This window comes from Syngnathus scovelli, chromosome 8, assembly GCF_024217435.2.
Source record: "Syngnathus scovelli strain Florida chromosome 8, RoL_Ssco_1.2, whole genome shotgun sequence".
Classification (NCBI taxonomy): Eukaryota; Metazoa; Chordata; class Actinopteri; order Syngnathiformes; family Syngnathidae; genus Syngnathus; species Syngnathus scovelli.
In genome coordinates, this window is record NC_090854.1 from 1,385,341 (window position 1) to 1,401,353 (window position 16,013).

The 16,013-nt window shown below is 65.9% G+C and overlaps 2 non-coding genes across 2 annotated transcripts; both read right to left on the minus strand.

Annotated features, from left to right (window-relative positions):
* Window positions 1-3,257: 3,257 nt before the first annotated feature.
* Window positions 3,258-3,376, minus strand: LOC125974290 (5S ribosomal RNA). Its single transcript, XR_007483461.1, has one exon. It is a non-coding gene; the product is annotated as a 5S ribosomal RNA (ribosomal RNA).
* A 631-nt stretch (window positions 3,377-4,007) lies between these two features.
* Window positions 4,008-4,126, minus strand: LOC125974413 (5S ribosomal RNA). Its single transcript, XR_007483532.1, has one exon. It is a non-coding gene; the product is annotated as a 5S ribosomal RNA (ribosomal RNA).
* Window positions 4,127-16,013: the final 11,887 nt, after the last annotated feature.

Here is a 16,013-nt window from a genome sequence, read left to right on the forward strand (position 1 = left end):
TCCGGGAGGCCGTGCGCACGAGCCAAGTGGCCGAAAATAGCCCCCGCCGAGCGGATCGGCTGTTTATAAGCACCGCGGAGGTGGTCGCGGCGCCTCATTCGACTTCCAGCGGCCGGCGAGCTCGCGCACCCGCCCGGCACATCCGGGAGGCCGTGCGCACGAGCCAAGTGGCCGAAAATAGCCCCCGCCGAGCGGATCGGCTGTTTATAAGCACCGCGGAGGTGGTCGCGGCGCCTCATTCGACTTCCAGCGGCCGGCGAGCTCGCGCACCCGCCCGGCACATCCGGGAGGCCGTGCGCACGAGCCACGTGGCCGAAAATAGCCCCCGCCGAGCGGATCGGCTGTTTGTAAGCACCGCGGAGGTGGTCGCGGCGCCTCATTCGACTTCCAGCGGCCGGCGAGCTCGTGCACCCGCCCGGCACATCCGGGAGGCCGTGCGCACGAGCCAAGTGGCCGAAAATAGCCCCCGCCGAGCGGATCGGCTGTTTATAAGCACCGCGGAGGTGGTCGCGGCGCCTCATTCGACTTCCAGCGGCCGGCGAGCTCGCGCACCCGCCCGGCACATCCGGGAGGCCGTGCGCACGAGCCAAGTGGCCGAAAATAGCCCCCGCCGAGCGGATCGGCTGTTTGTAAGCACCGCGGAGGTGGTCGCGGCGCCTCATTCGACTTCCAGCTGCCGGCGAGCTCGCGCACCCGCCCGGCACATCCGGGAGGCTGTGCGCACGAGCCAAGTGGCCGAAAATAGCCCCCGCCGAGCGGATCGGCTGTTTATAAGCACCGCGGAGGTGGTCGCGGCGCCTCATTCGACTTCCAGCGGCCGGCGAGCTCGCGCACCCGCCCGGCACATCCGGGAGGCCGTGCGCACGAGCCAAGTGGCCGAAAATAGCCCCCGCCGAGCGGATCGGCTGTTTATAAGCACCGCGGAGGTGGTCGCGGCGCCTCATTCGACTTCCAGCGGCCGGCGAGCTCGCGCACCCGCCCGGCACATCCGGGAGGCCGTGCGCACGAGCCAAGTGGCCGAAAATAGCCCCCGCCGAGCGGATCGGCTGTTTATAAGCACCGCGGAGGTGGTCGCGGCGCCTCATTCGACTTCCAGCGGCCGGCGAGCTCGCGCACCCGCCCGGCACATCCGGGAGGCCGTGCGCACGAGCTAAGTGGCCGAAAATATCCCCCGCCGAGCGGATCGGCTGTTTATAAGCACCGCGGAGGTGGTCGCGGCGCCTCATTCGACTTCCAGCGGCCGGCGAGCTCGCGCACCCGCCCGGCACATCCGGGAGGCCGTGCGCACGAGCCAAGTGGCCGAAAATAGCCCCCGCCGAGCGGATCGGCTGTTTATAAGTACCGCGGAGGTGGTCGCGGCGCCTCATTCGACTTCCAGCGGCCGGCGAGCTCGCGCACCCGCCCGGCACATCCGGGAGGCCGTGCGCACGAGCCAAGTGGCCGAAAATAGCCCCCGCCGAGCGGATCGGCTGTTTATAAGCACCGCGGAGGTGGTCGCGGCGCCTCATTCGACTTCCAGCGGCCGGCGAGCTCGCGCACCCGCCCGGCACATCCGGGAGGCCGTGCGCACGAGCCAAGTGGCCGAAAATAGCCCCCGCCGAGCGGATCGGCTGTTTATAAGCACCGCGGAGGTGGTCGCGGCGCCTCATTCGACTTCCAGGGGCCGGCGACCTCGCGCACCCGCCCGGCACATCCGGGAGGCCGTGCGCACGAGCCAAGTGGCCGAAAATAGCCCCCGCCGAGCGGATCGGCTGTTTGTAAGCACCGCGGAGGTGGTCGCGGCGCCTCATTCGACTTCCAGCGTTCGGCGAGCTCGCGCACCCGCCCGGCACATCCGGGAGGCCGTGCGCACGAGCCAAGTGGCCGAAAATAGCCCCCGCCGAGCGGATCGGCTGTTTATAAGCACCGCGGAGGTGGTCGCGGCGCCTCATTCGACTTCCAGCGGCCGGCGAGCTCGCGCACCCGCCCGGCACATCCGGGAGGCCGTGCGCATCAGCCAAGTGGCCGAAAATAGCCCCCGCCGAGCGGATCGGCTGTTTATAAGCACCGCGGAGGTGGTCGCGGCGCCTCATTCGACTTCCAGCGGCCGGCGAGCTCGCGCACCCGCCCGGCACATCCGGGAGGCCGTGCGCACGAGCCAAGTGGCCGAAAATAGCCCCCGCCGAGCGGATCGGCTGTTTATAAGCACCGCGGAGGTGGTCGCGGCGCCTCATTCGACTTCCAGCGGCCGGCGAGCTCGCGCACCCGCCCGGCACATCCGGGAGGCCGTGCGCACGAGCCAAGTGGCCGAAAATAGCCCCCGCCGAGCGGATCGGCTGTTTATAAGCACCGCGGAGGTGGTCGCGGCGCCTCATTCGACTTCCAGCGGCCGGCGAGCTCGTGCACCCGCCCGGCACATCCGGGAGGCCGTGCGCACGAGCCAAGTGGCCGAAAATAGCCCCCGCCGAGCGGATCGGCTGTTTATAAGCACCGCGGAGGTGGTCGCGGCGCCTCATTCGACTTCCAGCGGGCCGCGGTCTCGCGCACGCCGCCCGGTTCAAATTTTCTAAGTGCAACGCACAATGAGATGCATGAGAAACGGCCTTGGTTACCATCACATTTGAAGCGATGAATACGAAGTTAAATTTTATGACTCGGTGTATAAGTCGAGGTCGATTTTTTTCGGTCGATTTTGGATCGAAAAAGGTCGACCAATACACCGGCAAATACGGTATATATATTTATTATAAATGTAGTATTTATTTATATAGATTTATTGTTTATTTATATATATAAAGGCAGGTCCGCAAAAGTATTTCTGACGCGTAGCCGGTCCGTGGCGCAAGAAAGGTTGGGGACCACTAGTCTAAAAGAATCTGGCCGTAACTGGAATAGGGTTCTACGCGAATGCCCAACGGAAAAGTGAAGTGCACAAAACCTGCATTTGGCTGTATCAAAATAAATGTCATGAAAAAGGTAAAAACACTACATGGAAGCGCAATGTGTTGTGCTGGGTTCTTTTACAAGTAAAGACTGCTGCTTTGAGTTCACAGGGAGCCATGCTCTTTATTCACTGTACATAGTCTGTCCTCTAGCGGTAAAAACGTGAACTGCAATGCTATGGCTGTCGCCACACAATGTAGGTTTTAAACTCGTGTTGTAGTTTCAGTGTTGGAGTTCAAACTAGGCTTGCAGTTTCCGAATGCCATTCGTGATGGGTGCTGTAAAAAGTTCTTGGCTTAAACGATTGAAGTGCACATAAGAAAAAAAAAAAAAAAAGCTTACGGTAACTGGTATTCCCAGGCGGTCTCCCATCCAAGTACTAACCAGGCCCGACCCTGCTTAGCCTCCGAGATCGGACGAGATCGGGCGCTCTCAGGGTAGTATGGCCGTAAGCTGTGAGACCGCTCAGCATTTTTCATTTTATAGACACAATCGCCCCTGAAACCATGCCAAGCAGCGGCGGGACTTGATAGCTGTGGTAAAAGTTTCCTTTCACAATTGACGTGGGGGAAAAAAAAAAAAAAAGGCTTTCAGCACCTGGTATTCCCGGACGGTCACCCTTCCCTTTTGTTTTTTTTTGGTTTTTTTTACAACCAGGGCCGAAACAGGCTTTCTTCCAAGGCTTTTGGTCTTTTCTGGAAACATGGCTATCATGAAAAGTTATTGACAGCTTTTTATGCGGTAGCACGAATTTGCCGTTGCGACCTGCATTTTGCTGAATCAAAATAAATGCCTTGAAAAGTTTAAAAACACTTCATGGAAGTGTTGTGTTGGGTTCTTTTACAAGTCAAGCCTGCTGCTTTGAGTTCACAGGGAGCCATGCTCACTGTACATAGTCTGCTCTCTAGCGGTAAAAAATTTAACTACAATGCTGTGGATGTCACCACATAATATAGCTTTCAAACTCGTGTTATAGTTTCAATGTCGGAGTTTAAATTAGGCTTGCTGTTTCCGGATGCCATTCGTGATGGGTGTTGTAAAAAATAGTTTCTTAAACGATTGAAGTGCACATAAGAAAAAGAAAAAGCTTACAGCACCTGGTATTCCCAGGCGGTCTCCCATCCAAGTACTAACCAGGCCCGACCCTGCTTAGCTTCCGAGATCGGACGAGATCGGGCGTTCTCAGGGTAGTATGGCCGTAAGCCGTGAGGTGACCCAACATTTTGCATTTTATAGACACAATCGCCCCTGAAACTAGCGCGCGAGCCAATGAAGCCTTCAAAACTGCTTCGGCACATGGAGACCAAGCATCCTGCATTAAAAGACAAACCTTAACCACTTCGGGTTTCATTGTCTCCGATTACGCCTGGATGGGACCGGCTCGTTTCTGAGAAACAAGCTCGGTGCTCCCAATAATTCAACGTAATGGTGACTTTTATTTTTATGTGGTTTATATTTGTTTTTATGCCAGTCGTATCATTTTATTTAATCGTATTTACCGTATTTGCCGGTGTACAGGTCGACTCGGTGTATAAGTCGACCCCCTAAAATTCGACGGAAATTTACGATTTTATGATATATCCTTTGTATAAGTCGAGCTCAATTGTTGCATTATATTAAACTTCAAAATTGAATATGCGAAATTTATTGACGAAATGTGTTCAAATTCCGGGAGGCCGTGCGCATGCGGCTGTTTATAAGCACCGCGGAGGAGATCGCGGCCGGCGAGCTCGCGCACGCCGCCCGGCACCAACGGGAGGCCGGAAATAGCTCCAAGCCGAGCGGATCGGCACTTTATAAGCACCGCGGAGGAGATCGCGGCGCCTCATTGGACTTCCAGCGGCCGGCGAGCTCGCGCACCCGCCCGGCACATCCGGGAGGCCGTGCGCACGAGCCAAGTGGCCGAAAATAGCCCCCGCCGAGCGGATCGGCACTTTATAAGCACCGCGGAGGTGGTCGCGGCGCCTCATTCGACTTCCAGCGGCCGGCGAGCTCGCGCACCCGCCCGGCACATCCGGGAGGCCGTGCGCACGAGCCAAGTGGCCGAAAATAGCCCCCGCCGAGCGGATCGGCTGTTTATAAGCACCGCGGAGGTGGTCGCGGCGCCTCATTCGACTTCCAGCGTTCGGCGAGCTCGCGCACCCGCCCGGCACATCCGGGAGGCCGTGCGCACGAGCCAAGTGGCCGAAAATAGCCCCCGCCGAGCGGATCGGCTGTTTATAAGCACCGCGGAGGTGGTCGCGGCGCCTCATTCGACTTCCAGCGGCTGGCGAGCTCGCGCACCCGCCCGGCACATCCGGGAGGCCGTGCGCACGAGCCAAGTGGCCGAAAATAGCCCCCGCCGAGCGGATCGGCTGTTTATAAGCACCGCGGAGGTGGTCGCGGCGCCTCATTCGACTTCCAGCGGCCGGCGAGCTCGCGCACCCGCCCGGCACATCCGGGAGGCCGTGCGCACGAGCCAAGTGGCCGAAAATAGCCCCCGCCGAGCGGATCGGCTGTTTATAAGCACCGCGGAGGAGATCGCGGCCGGCGAGCTAGCGCACGCCGCCCGGCACCAACGGGAGGCCGGAAATAGCTCCAAGCCGAGCGGATCGGCACTTTATAAGCACCGCGGAGGTGGTCGCGGCGCCTCATTCGACTTCCAGCGGCCGGCGAGCTCGCGCACCCGCCCGGCACATCCGGGAGGCCGTGCGCACGAGCCAAGTGGCCGAAAATAGCCCCCGCCGAGGGGATCGGCTGTTCATAAGCACCGCGGAGGTGGTCGCGGCGCCTCATTCGACTTCCAGCGGCCGGCGAGCTCGCGCACCCGCCCGGCACATCCGGGAGGCCGTGCGCACGAGCCAAGTGGCCGAAAATAGCCCCCGCCGAGCGGATCGGCTGTTTATAACCACCGCGGAGGTGGTCGCGGCGCCTCATTCGACTTCCAGCGGCCGGCGAGTTCGCGCATCCGCCCGGCACATCCGGGAGGCCGTGCGCACGAGCCAAGTGGCCGAAAATAGCTCCCGCCGAGCGGATCGGCTGTTTATAAGCACCGCCGAGGTGGTCGCGGCGCCTCATTCGACTTCCAGCGGCCGGCGAGCTCGCGCACCCGCCCGGCACATCCGGGAGGCCGTGCGCACGAGCCAAGTGGCCGAAAATAGCCCCCGCCGAGCGGATCGGCTGTTTATAAGCACCGCGGAGGTGGTCGCGGCGCCTCATTCGACTTCCAGCGGCCGGCGAGCTCGCGCACCCGCCCGGCACATCCGGGAGGCCGTGCGCACGAGCCAAGTGGCCGAAAATAGCCCCCGCCGAGCGGATCGGCTGTTTGTAAGCACCGCGGAGGTGGTCGCGGCGCCTCATTCGACTTCCAGCGGCCGGCGAGCTCGCGCACCCGCCCGGCACATCCGGGAGGCCGTGTGCACGAGCCAAGTGGCCGAAAATAGCCCCCGCCGAGCGGATCGGCTGTTTATAAGCACCGCGGAGGTGGTCGCGGCGCCTCATTCGACTTCCAGCGGCCGGCGAGCTCGCGCACCCGCCCGGCACATCCGGGAGGCCGTGCGCACGAGCCAAGTGGCCGAAAATAGCCCCCGCCGAGCGGATCGGCTGTTTATAAGCACCGCGGAGGTGGTCGCGGCGCCTCATTCGACTTCCAGCGGCCGGCGAGCTCGTGCACCCGCCCGGCACATCCGGGAGGCCGTGCGCACGAGCCACGTGGCCGAAAATAGCCCCCGCCGAGCGGATCGGCTGTTTGTAAGCACCGCGGAGGTGGTCGCGGCGCCTCATTCGACTTCCAGCGGCCGGCGAGCTCGCGCACCCGCCCGGCACATCCGGGAGGCCGTGCGCACGAGCCAAGTGGCCGAAAATAGCCCCCGCCGAGCGGATCGGCTGTTTATAAGCACCGCGGAGGTGGTCGCGGCGCCTCATTCGACTTCCAGCGGCCGGCGAGCTCGCGCACCCGCCCGGCACATCCGGGAGGCCGTGCGCACGAGCCAAGTGGCCGAAAATAGCCCCCGCCGAGCGGATCGGCTGTTTGTAAGCACCGCGGAGGTGGTCGCGGCGCCTCATTCGACTTCCAGCGGCCGGCGAGCTCGCGCACCCGCCCGGCACATCCGGGAGGCCGTGCGCACGAGCCAAGTGGCCGAAAATAGCCCCCGCCGAGCGGATCGGCTGTTTATAAGCACCGCGGAGGTGGTCGCGGCGCCTCATTCGACTTCCAGCGGCCGGCGAGCTCGCGCACCCGCCCGGCACATCCGGGAGGCCGTGCGCACGAGCCAAGTGGCCGAAAACAGCCCCCGCCGAGCGGATCGGCTGTTTATAAGCACCGCGGAGGTGGTCGCGGCGCCTCATTCGACTTCCAGCGGCCGGCGAGCTCGCGCACCCGCCCGGCACATCCGGGAGGCCGTGCGCACGAGCCAAGTGGCCGAAAATAGCTCCCGCCGAGCGGATCGGCTGTTTATAAGAACCGCGGAGGTGGTCGCGGCGCCTCATTCGACTTCCAGCGGCCGGCGAGCTCGCGCACCCGACCGGCACATCCGGGAGGCCGTGCGCACGAGCCAAGTGGCCGAAAATAGTCCCCACCGAGCGGATCGGCGGTTTATAAGCACCGCGGAGGTGGTCGCGGCGCCTCATTCGACTTCCAGCGGCCGGCGAGCTCGCGCACCCGCCCGGCACATCCGGGAGGCCGTGCGCACGAGCCAAGTGGCCGAAAATAGCCCCCGCCGAGCGGATCGGCTGTTTATAAGCACCGCGGAGGAGATCGCGGCCGGCGAGCTAGCGCACGCCGCCCGGCACCAACGGGAGGCCGGAAATAGCTCCAAGCCGAGCGGATCGGCACTTTATAAGCACCGCGGAGGTGGTCGCGGCGCCTCATTCGACTTCCAGCGGCCGGCGAGCTCGCGCACCCGCCCGGCACATCCGGGAGGCCGTGCGCACGAGCCAAGTGGCCGAAAATAGCCCCCGCCGAGGGGATCGGCTGTTCATAAGCACCGCGGAGGTGGTCGCGGCGACTCATTCGACTTCCAGCGGCCGGCGAGCTCGCGCACCCGCCCGGCACATCCGGGAGGCCGTGCGCACGAGCCAAGTGGCCGAAAATAGCCCCCGCCGAGCGGATCGGCTGTTTATAACCACCGCGGAGGTGGTCGCGGCGCCTCATTCGACTTCCAGCGGCCGGCGAGTTCGCGCATCCGCCCGGCACATCCGGGAGGCCGTGCGCACGAGCCAAGTGGCCGAAAATAGCTCCCGCCGAGCGGATCGGCTGTTTATAAGCACCGCCGAGGTGGTCGCGGCGCCTCATTCGACTTCCAGCGGCCGGCGAGCTCGCGCACCCGCCCGGCACATCCGGGAGGCCGTGCGCACGAGCCAAGTGGCCGAAAATAGCCCCCGCCGAGCGGATCGGCTGTTTATAAGCACCGCGGAGGTGGTCGCGGCGCCTCATTCGACTTCCAGCGGCCGGCGAGCTCGCGCACCCGCCCGGCACATCCGGGAGGCCGTGCGCACGAGCCAAGTGGCCGAAAATAGCCCCCGCCGAGCGGATCGGCTGTTTGTAAGCACCGCGGAGGTGGTCGCGGCGCCTCATTCGACTTCCAGCGGCCGGCGAGCTCGCGCAACCGCCCGGCACATCCGGGAGGCCGTGTGCACGAGCCAAGTGGCCGAAAATAGCCCCCGCCGAGCGGATCGGCTGTTTATAAGCACCGCGGAGGTGGTCGCGGCGCCTCATTCGACTTCCAGCGGCCGGCGAGCTCGCGCACCCGCCCGGCACATCCGGGAGGCCGTGCGCACGAGCCAAGTGGCCGAAAATAGCCCCCGCCGAGCGGATCGGCTGTTTATAAGCACCGCGGAGGTGGTCGCGGCGCCTCATTCGACTTCCAGCGGCCGGCGAGCTCGTGCACCCGCCCGGCACATCCGGGAGGCCGTGCGCACGAGCCACGTGGCCGAAAATAGCCCCCGCCGAGCGGATCGGCTGTTTGTAAGCACCGCGGAGGTGGTCGCGGCGCCTCATTCGACTTCCAGCGGCCGGCGAGCTCGCGCACCCGCCCGGCACATCCGGGAGGCCGTGCGCACGAGCCAAGTGGCCGAAAATAGCCCCCGCCGAGCGGATCGGCTGTTTATAAGCACCGCGGAGGTGGTCGCGGCGCCTCATTCGACTTCCAGCGGCCGGCGAGCTCGCGCACCCGCCCGGCACATCCGGGAGGCCGTGCGCACGAGCCAAGTGGCCGAAAATAGCCCCCGCCGAGCGGATCGGCTGTTTGTAAGCACCGCGGAGGTGGTCGCGGCGCCTCATTCGACTTCCAGCGGCCGGCGAGCTCGCGCACCCGCCCGGCACATCCGGGAGGCCGTGCGCACGAGCCAAGTGGCCGAAAATAGCCCCCGCCGAGCGGATCGGCTGTTTATAAGCACCGCGGAGGTGGTCGCGGCGCCTCATTCGACTTCCAGCGGCCGGCGAGCTCGCGCACCCGCCCGGCACATCCGGGAGGCCGTGCGCACGAGCCAAGTGGCCGAAAACAGCCCCCGCCGAGCGGATCGGCTGTTTATAAGCACCGCGGAGGTGGTCGCGGCGCCTCATTCGACTTCCAGCGGCCGGCGAGCTCGCGCACCCGCCCGGCACATCCGGGAGGCCGTGCGCACGAGCCAAGTGGCCGAAAATAGCTCCCGCCGAGCGGATCGGCTGTTTATAAGAACCGCGGAGGTGGTCGCGGCGCCTCATTCGACTTCCAGCGGCCGGCGAGCTCGCGCACCCGACCGGCACATCCGGGAGGCCGTGCGCACGAGCCAAGTGGCCGAAAATAGTCCCCACCGAGCGGATCGGCGGTTTATAAGCACCGCGGAGGTGGTCGCGGCGCCTCATTCGACTTCCAGCGGCCGGCGAGCTCGCGCACCCGCCCGGCACATCCGGGAGGCCGTGCGCACGAGCCAAGTGGCCGAAAATAGCCCCCGCCGAGCGGATCGGCTGTTTATAAGCACCGCGGAGGAGATCGCGGCCGGCGAGCTAGCGCACGCCGCCCGGCACCAACGGGAGGCCGGAAATAGCTCCAAGCCGAGCGGATCGGCACTTTATAAGCACCGCGGAGGTGGTCGCGGCGCCTCATTCGACTTCCAGCGGCCGGCGACCTCGCGCACCCGCCCGGCACATCCGGGAGGCCGTGCGCACGAGCCAAGTGGCCGAAAATAGCCCGCGCCGAGCGGATCGGCTGTTTATAAGCACCGCGGAGGTGGTCGCGGCGCCTCATTCGACTTCCAGCGGCCGGCGAGCTCGCGCACCCGCCCGGCACATCCGGGAGGCCGTGCGCACGAGCCACGTGGCCGAAAATAGCCCCCGCCGAGCGGATCGGCTGTTTGTAAGCACCGCGGAGGTGGTCGCGGCGCCTCATTCGACTTCCAGCGGCCGGCGAGCTCGTGCACCCGCCCGGCACATCCGGGAGGCCGTGCGCACGAGCCAAGTGGCCGAAAATAGCCCCCGCCGAGCGGATCGGCTGTTTATAAGCACCGCGGAGGTGGTCGCGGCGCCTCATTCGACTTCCAGCGGCCGGCGAGCTCGCGCACCCGCCCGGCACATCCGGGAGGCCGTGCGCACGAGCCAAGTGGCCGAAAATAGCCCCCGCCGAGCGGATCGGCTGTTTGTAAGCACCGCGGAGGTGGTCGCGGCGCCTCATTCGACTTCCAGCTGCCGGCGAGCTCGCGCACCCGCCCGGCACATCCGGGAGGCTGTGCGCACGAGCCAAGTGGCCGAAAATAGCCCCCGCCGAGCGGATCGGCTGTTTATAAGCACCGCGGAGGTGGTCGCGGCGCCTCATTCGACTTCCAGCGGCCGGCGAGCTCGCGCACCCGCCCGGCACATCCGGGAGGCCGTGCGCACGAGCCAAGTGGCCGAAAATAGCCCCCGCCGAGCGGATCGGCTGTTTATAAGCACCGCGGAGGTGGTCGCGGCGCCTCATTCGACTTCCAGCGGCCGGCGAGCTCGCGCACCCGCCCGGCACATCCGGGAGGCCGTGCGCACGAGCCAAGTGGCCGAAAATAGCCCCCGCCGAGCGGATCGGCTGTTTATAAGCACCGCGGAGGTGGTCGCGGCGCCTCATTCGACTTCCAGCGGCCGGCGAGCTCGCGCACCCGCCCGGCACATCCGGGAGGCCGTGCGCACGAGCCAAGTGGCCGAAAATAGCCCCCGCCGAGCGGATCGGCTGTTTATAAGCACCGCGGAGGTGGTCGCGGCGCCTCATTCGACTTCCAGCGGCCGGCGAGCACGCGCACCCGCCCGGCACATCCGGGAGGCCGTGCGCACGAGCCAAGTGGCCGAAAATAGCCCCCGCCGAGCGGATCGGCTGTTTATAAGCACCGCGGAGGTGGTCGCGGCGCCTCATTCGACTTCCAGCGGCCGGCGAGCTCGCGCACCCGCCCGGCACATCCGGGAGGCCGTGCGCACGAGCCAAGTGGCCGAAAATAGCCCCCGCCGAGCGGATCGGCTGTTTATAAGCACCGCGGAGGTGGTCGCGGCGCCTCATTCGACTTCCAGCGGCCGGCGAGCTCGCGCACCCGCCCGGCACATCCGGGAGGCCGTGCGCACGAGCCAAGTGGCCGAAAATAGCCCCCGCCGAGCGGATCGGCGGTTTATAAGCACCGCGGAGGTGGTCGCGGCGCCTCATTCGACTTCCAGCGGCCGGCGAGCTCGCGCACCCGCCCGGCACATCCGGGAGGCCGTGCGCACGAGCCAAGTGGCCGAAAATAGCCCCCGCCGAGCGGATCGGCTGTTTATAAGCACCGCGGAGGTGGTCGCGGCGCCTCATTCGACTTCCAGCGGCCGGCGAGCTCGCGCACCCGCCCGGTACATCCGGGAGGCCGTGCGCACGAGCTAAGTGGCCGAAAATATCCCCCGCCGAGCGAATCGGCTGTTTATAAGCACCGCGGAGGTGGTCGCGGCGCCTCATTCGACTTCCAGCGGCCGGCGAGCTCGCGCACCCGCCCGGCACATCCGGGAGGCCGTGCGCACGAGCCAAGTGGCCGAAAATAGCCCCCGCCGAGCGGATCGGCTGTCTATAAGCACCGCGGAGGTGGTTGCGGCGCCTCATTCGACTTCCAGCGGCCGGCGAGCTCGCGCACCCGCCCGGCACATCCGGGAGGCCGTGCGCACGAGCCAAGTGGCCGAAAATAGCCCCCGCCGAGCGGATCGGCTGTTTATAAGCACCGCGGAGGTGGTCGCGGCGCCTCATTCGACTTCCAGCGGCCGGCGACCTCGCGCACCCGCCCGGCACATCCGGGAGGACGTGCGCACGAGCCAAGTGGCCGAAAATAGCCCCCGCCGAGCGGATCGGCTGTTTGTAAGCACCGCGGAGGTGGTCGCGGCGCCTCATTCGACTTCCAGCGTTCGGCGAGCTCGCGCACCCGCCCGGCACATCCGGGAGGCCGTGTGCACGAGCCAAGTGGCCGAAAATAGCCCCCACCGAGCGGATCGGCTGTTTATAAGCACCGCGGAGGTGGTCGCGGCGCCTCATTCGACTTCCAGCGGCCGGCGAGCTCGCGCACCCGCCCGGCACATCCGGGAGGCCGTGCGCACGAGCCAAGTGGCCGAAAATAGCCCCCGCCGAGCGGATCGGCTGTTTATAAGCACCGCGGAGGTGGTCGCGGCGCCTCATTGGACTTCCAGCGGCCGGCGAGCTCGCGCACCCGCCCGGCACATCCGGGAGGCCGTGCGCACGAGCCAAGTGGCCGAAAATAGCCCCCGCCGAGCGGATCGGCACTTTATAAGCACCGCGGAGGTGGTCGCGGCGCCTCATTCGACTTCCAGCGTTCGGCGAGCTTGCGCACCCGCCCGGCACATCCGGGAGGCCGTGCGCACGAGCCAAGTGGCCGAAAATAGCCCCCGCCGAGCGGATCGGCTGTTTATAAGCACCGCGGAGGTGGTCGCGGCGCCTCATTCGACTTCCAGCGTTCGGCGAGCTTGCGCACCCGCCCGGCACATCCGGGAGGCCGTGCGCACGAGCCAAGTGGCCGAAAATAGCCCCCGCCGAGCGGATCGGCTGTTTATAAGCACCGCGGAGGTGGTCGCGGCGCCTCATTCGACTTCCAGCGGCCGGCGAGCTCGCGCACCCGCCCGGCACATCCGGGAGGCCGTGCGCACGAGCCAAGTGGCCGAAAATAGCCCCCGCCGAGCGGATCGGCTGTTTATAAGCACCGCGGAGGTGGTCGCGGCGCCTCATTCGACTTCCAGCGGCCGGCGAGCTCGCGCACCCGCCCGGCACATCCGGGAGGCCGTGTGCACGAGCCAAGTGGCCGAAAATAGCCCCCGCCGAGCGGATCGGCTGTTTGTAAGCACCGCGGAGGTGGTCGCGGCGCCTCATTCGACTTCCAGCGGCCGGCGAGCTCGCGCACCCGCCCGGCACATCCGGGAGGCCGTGCGCACGAGCCAAGTGGCCGAAAATAGCCCCCGCCGAGCGGATCGGCTGTTTATAAGCACCGCGGAGGTGGTCGCGGCGCCTCATTCGACTTCCAGCGGCCGGCGAGCTCGCGCACCCGCCCGGCACATCCGGGAGGCCGTGCGCACGAGCCAAGTGGCCGAAAATAGCCCCCGCCGAGCGGATCGGCTGTTTATAAGCACCGCGGAGGTGGTCGCGGCGCCTCATTCGACTTCCAGCGGCCGGCGAGCTCGCGCACCCGCCCGGCACATCCGGGAGGCCGTGCGCACGAGCCACGTGGCCGAAAATAGCCCCCGCCGAGCGGATCGGCTGTTTGTAAGCACCGCGGAGGTGGTCGCGGCGCCTCATTCGACTTCCAGCGGCCGGCGAGCTCGTGCACCCGCCCGGCACATCCGGGAGGCCGTGCGCACGAGCCAAGTGGCCGAAAATAGCCCCCGCCGAGCGGATCGGCTGTTTATAAGCACCGCGGAGGTGGTCGCGGCGCCTCATTCGACTTCCAGCGGCCGGCGAGCTCGCGCACCCGCCCGGCACATCCGGGAGGCCGTGCGCACGAGCCAAGTGGCCGAAAATAGCCCCCGCCGAGCGGATCGGCTGTTTGTAAGCACCGCGGAGGTGGTCGCGGCGCCTCATTCGACTTCCAGCTGCCGGCGAGCTCGCGCACCCGCCCGGCACATCCGGGAGGCTGTGCGCACGAGCCAAGTGGCCGAAAATAGCCCCCGCCGAGCGGATCGGCTGTTTATAAGCACCGCGGAGGTGGTCGCGGCGCCTCATTCGACTTCCAGCGGCCGGCGAGCTCGCGCACCCGCCCGGCACATCCGGGAGGCCGTGCGCACGAGCCAAGTGGCCGAAAATAGCCCCCGCCGAGCGGATCGGCTGTTTATAAGCACCGCGGAGGTGGTCGCGGCGCCTCATTCGACTTCCAGCGGCCGGCGAGCTCGCGCACCCGCCCGGCACATCCGGGAGGCCGTGCGCACGAGCCAAGTGGCCGAAAATAGCCCCCGCCGAGCGGATCGGCTGTCTATAAGCACCGCGGAGGTGGTCGCGGCGCCTCATTCGACTTCCAGCGGCCGGCGAGCTCGCGCACCCGCCCGGCACATCCGGGAGGCCGTGCGCACGAGCTAAGTGGCCGAAAATATCCCCCGCCGAGCGGATCGGCTGTTTATAAGCACCGCGGAGGTGGTCGCGGCGCCTCATTCGACTTCCAGCGGCCGGCGAGCTCGCGCACCCGCCCGGCACATCCGGGAGGCCGTGCGCACGAGCCAAGTGGCCGAAAATAGCCCCCGCCGAGCGGATCGGCTGTTTATAAGTACCGCGGAGGTGGTCGCGGCGCCTCATTCGACTTCCAGCGGCCGGCGAGCTCGCGCACCCGCCCGGCACATCCGGGAGGCCGTGCGCACGAGCCAAGTGGCCGAAAATAGCCCCCGCCGAGCGGATCGGCTGTTTATAAGCACCGCGGAGGTGGTCGCGGCGCCTCATTCGACTTCCAGCGGCCGGCGAGCTCGCGCACCCGCCCGGCACATCCGGGAGGCCGTGCGCACGAGCCAAGTGGCCGAAAATAGCCCCCGCCGAGCGGATCGGCTGTTTATAAGCACCGCGGAGGTGGTCGCTTCGCCTCATTCGACTTCCAGGGGCCGGCGACCTCGCGCACCCGCCCGGCACATCCGGGAGGCCGTGCGCACGAGCCAAGTGGCCGAAAATAGCCCCCGCCGAGCGGATCGGCTGTTTGTAAGCACCGCGGAGGTGGTCGCGGCGCCTCATTCGACTTCCAGCGTTCGGCGAGCTCGCGCACCCGCCCGGCACATCCGGGAGGCCGTGCGCACGAGCCAAGTGGCCGAAAATAGCCCCCGCCGAGCGGATCGGCTGTTTATAAGCACCGCGGAGGTGGTCGCGGCGCCTCATTCGACTTCCAGCGGCCGGCGAGCTCGCGCACCCGCCCGGCACATCCGGGAGGCCGTGCGCATCAGCCAAGTGGCCGAAAATAGCCCCCGCCGAGCGGATCGGCTGTTTATAAGCACCGCGGAGGTGGTCGCGGCGCCTCATTCGACTTCCAGCGGCCGGCGAGCTCGCGCACCCGCCCGGCACATCCGGGAGGCCGTGCGCACGAGCCAAGTGGCCGAAAATAGCCCCCGCCGAGCGGATCGGCTGTTTATAAGCACCGCGGAGGTGGTCGCGGCGCCTCATTCGACTTCCAGCGGCCGGCGAGCTCGCGCACCCGCCCGGCACATCCGGGAGGCCGTGCGCACGAGCCAAGTGGCCGAAAATAGCCCCCGCCGAGCGGATCGGCTGTTTATAAGCACCGCGGAGGTGGTCGCGGCGCCTCATTCGACTTCCAGCGGCCGGCGAGCTCGTGCACCCGCCCGGCACATCCGGGAGGCCGTGCGCACGAGCCAAGTGGCCGAAAATAGCCCCCGCCGAGCGGATCGGCTGTTTATAAGCACCGCGGAGGTGGTCGCGGCGCCTCATTCGACTTCCAGCGGGCCGCGGTCTCGCGCACGCCGCCCGGTTCAAATTTTCTAAGTGCAACGCACAATGAGATGCATGAGAAACGGCCTTGGTTACCATCACATTTGAAGCGATGAATACGAAGTTAAATTTTATGACTCGGTGTATAAGTCGAGGTCGATTTTTTTCGGTCGATTTTGGATCGAAAAAGGTCGACCAATACACCGGCAAATACGGTATATATATTTATTATAAATGTAGTATTTA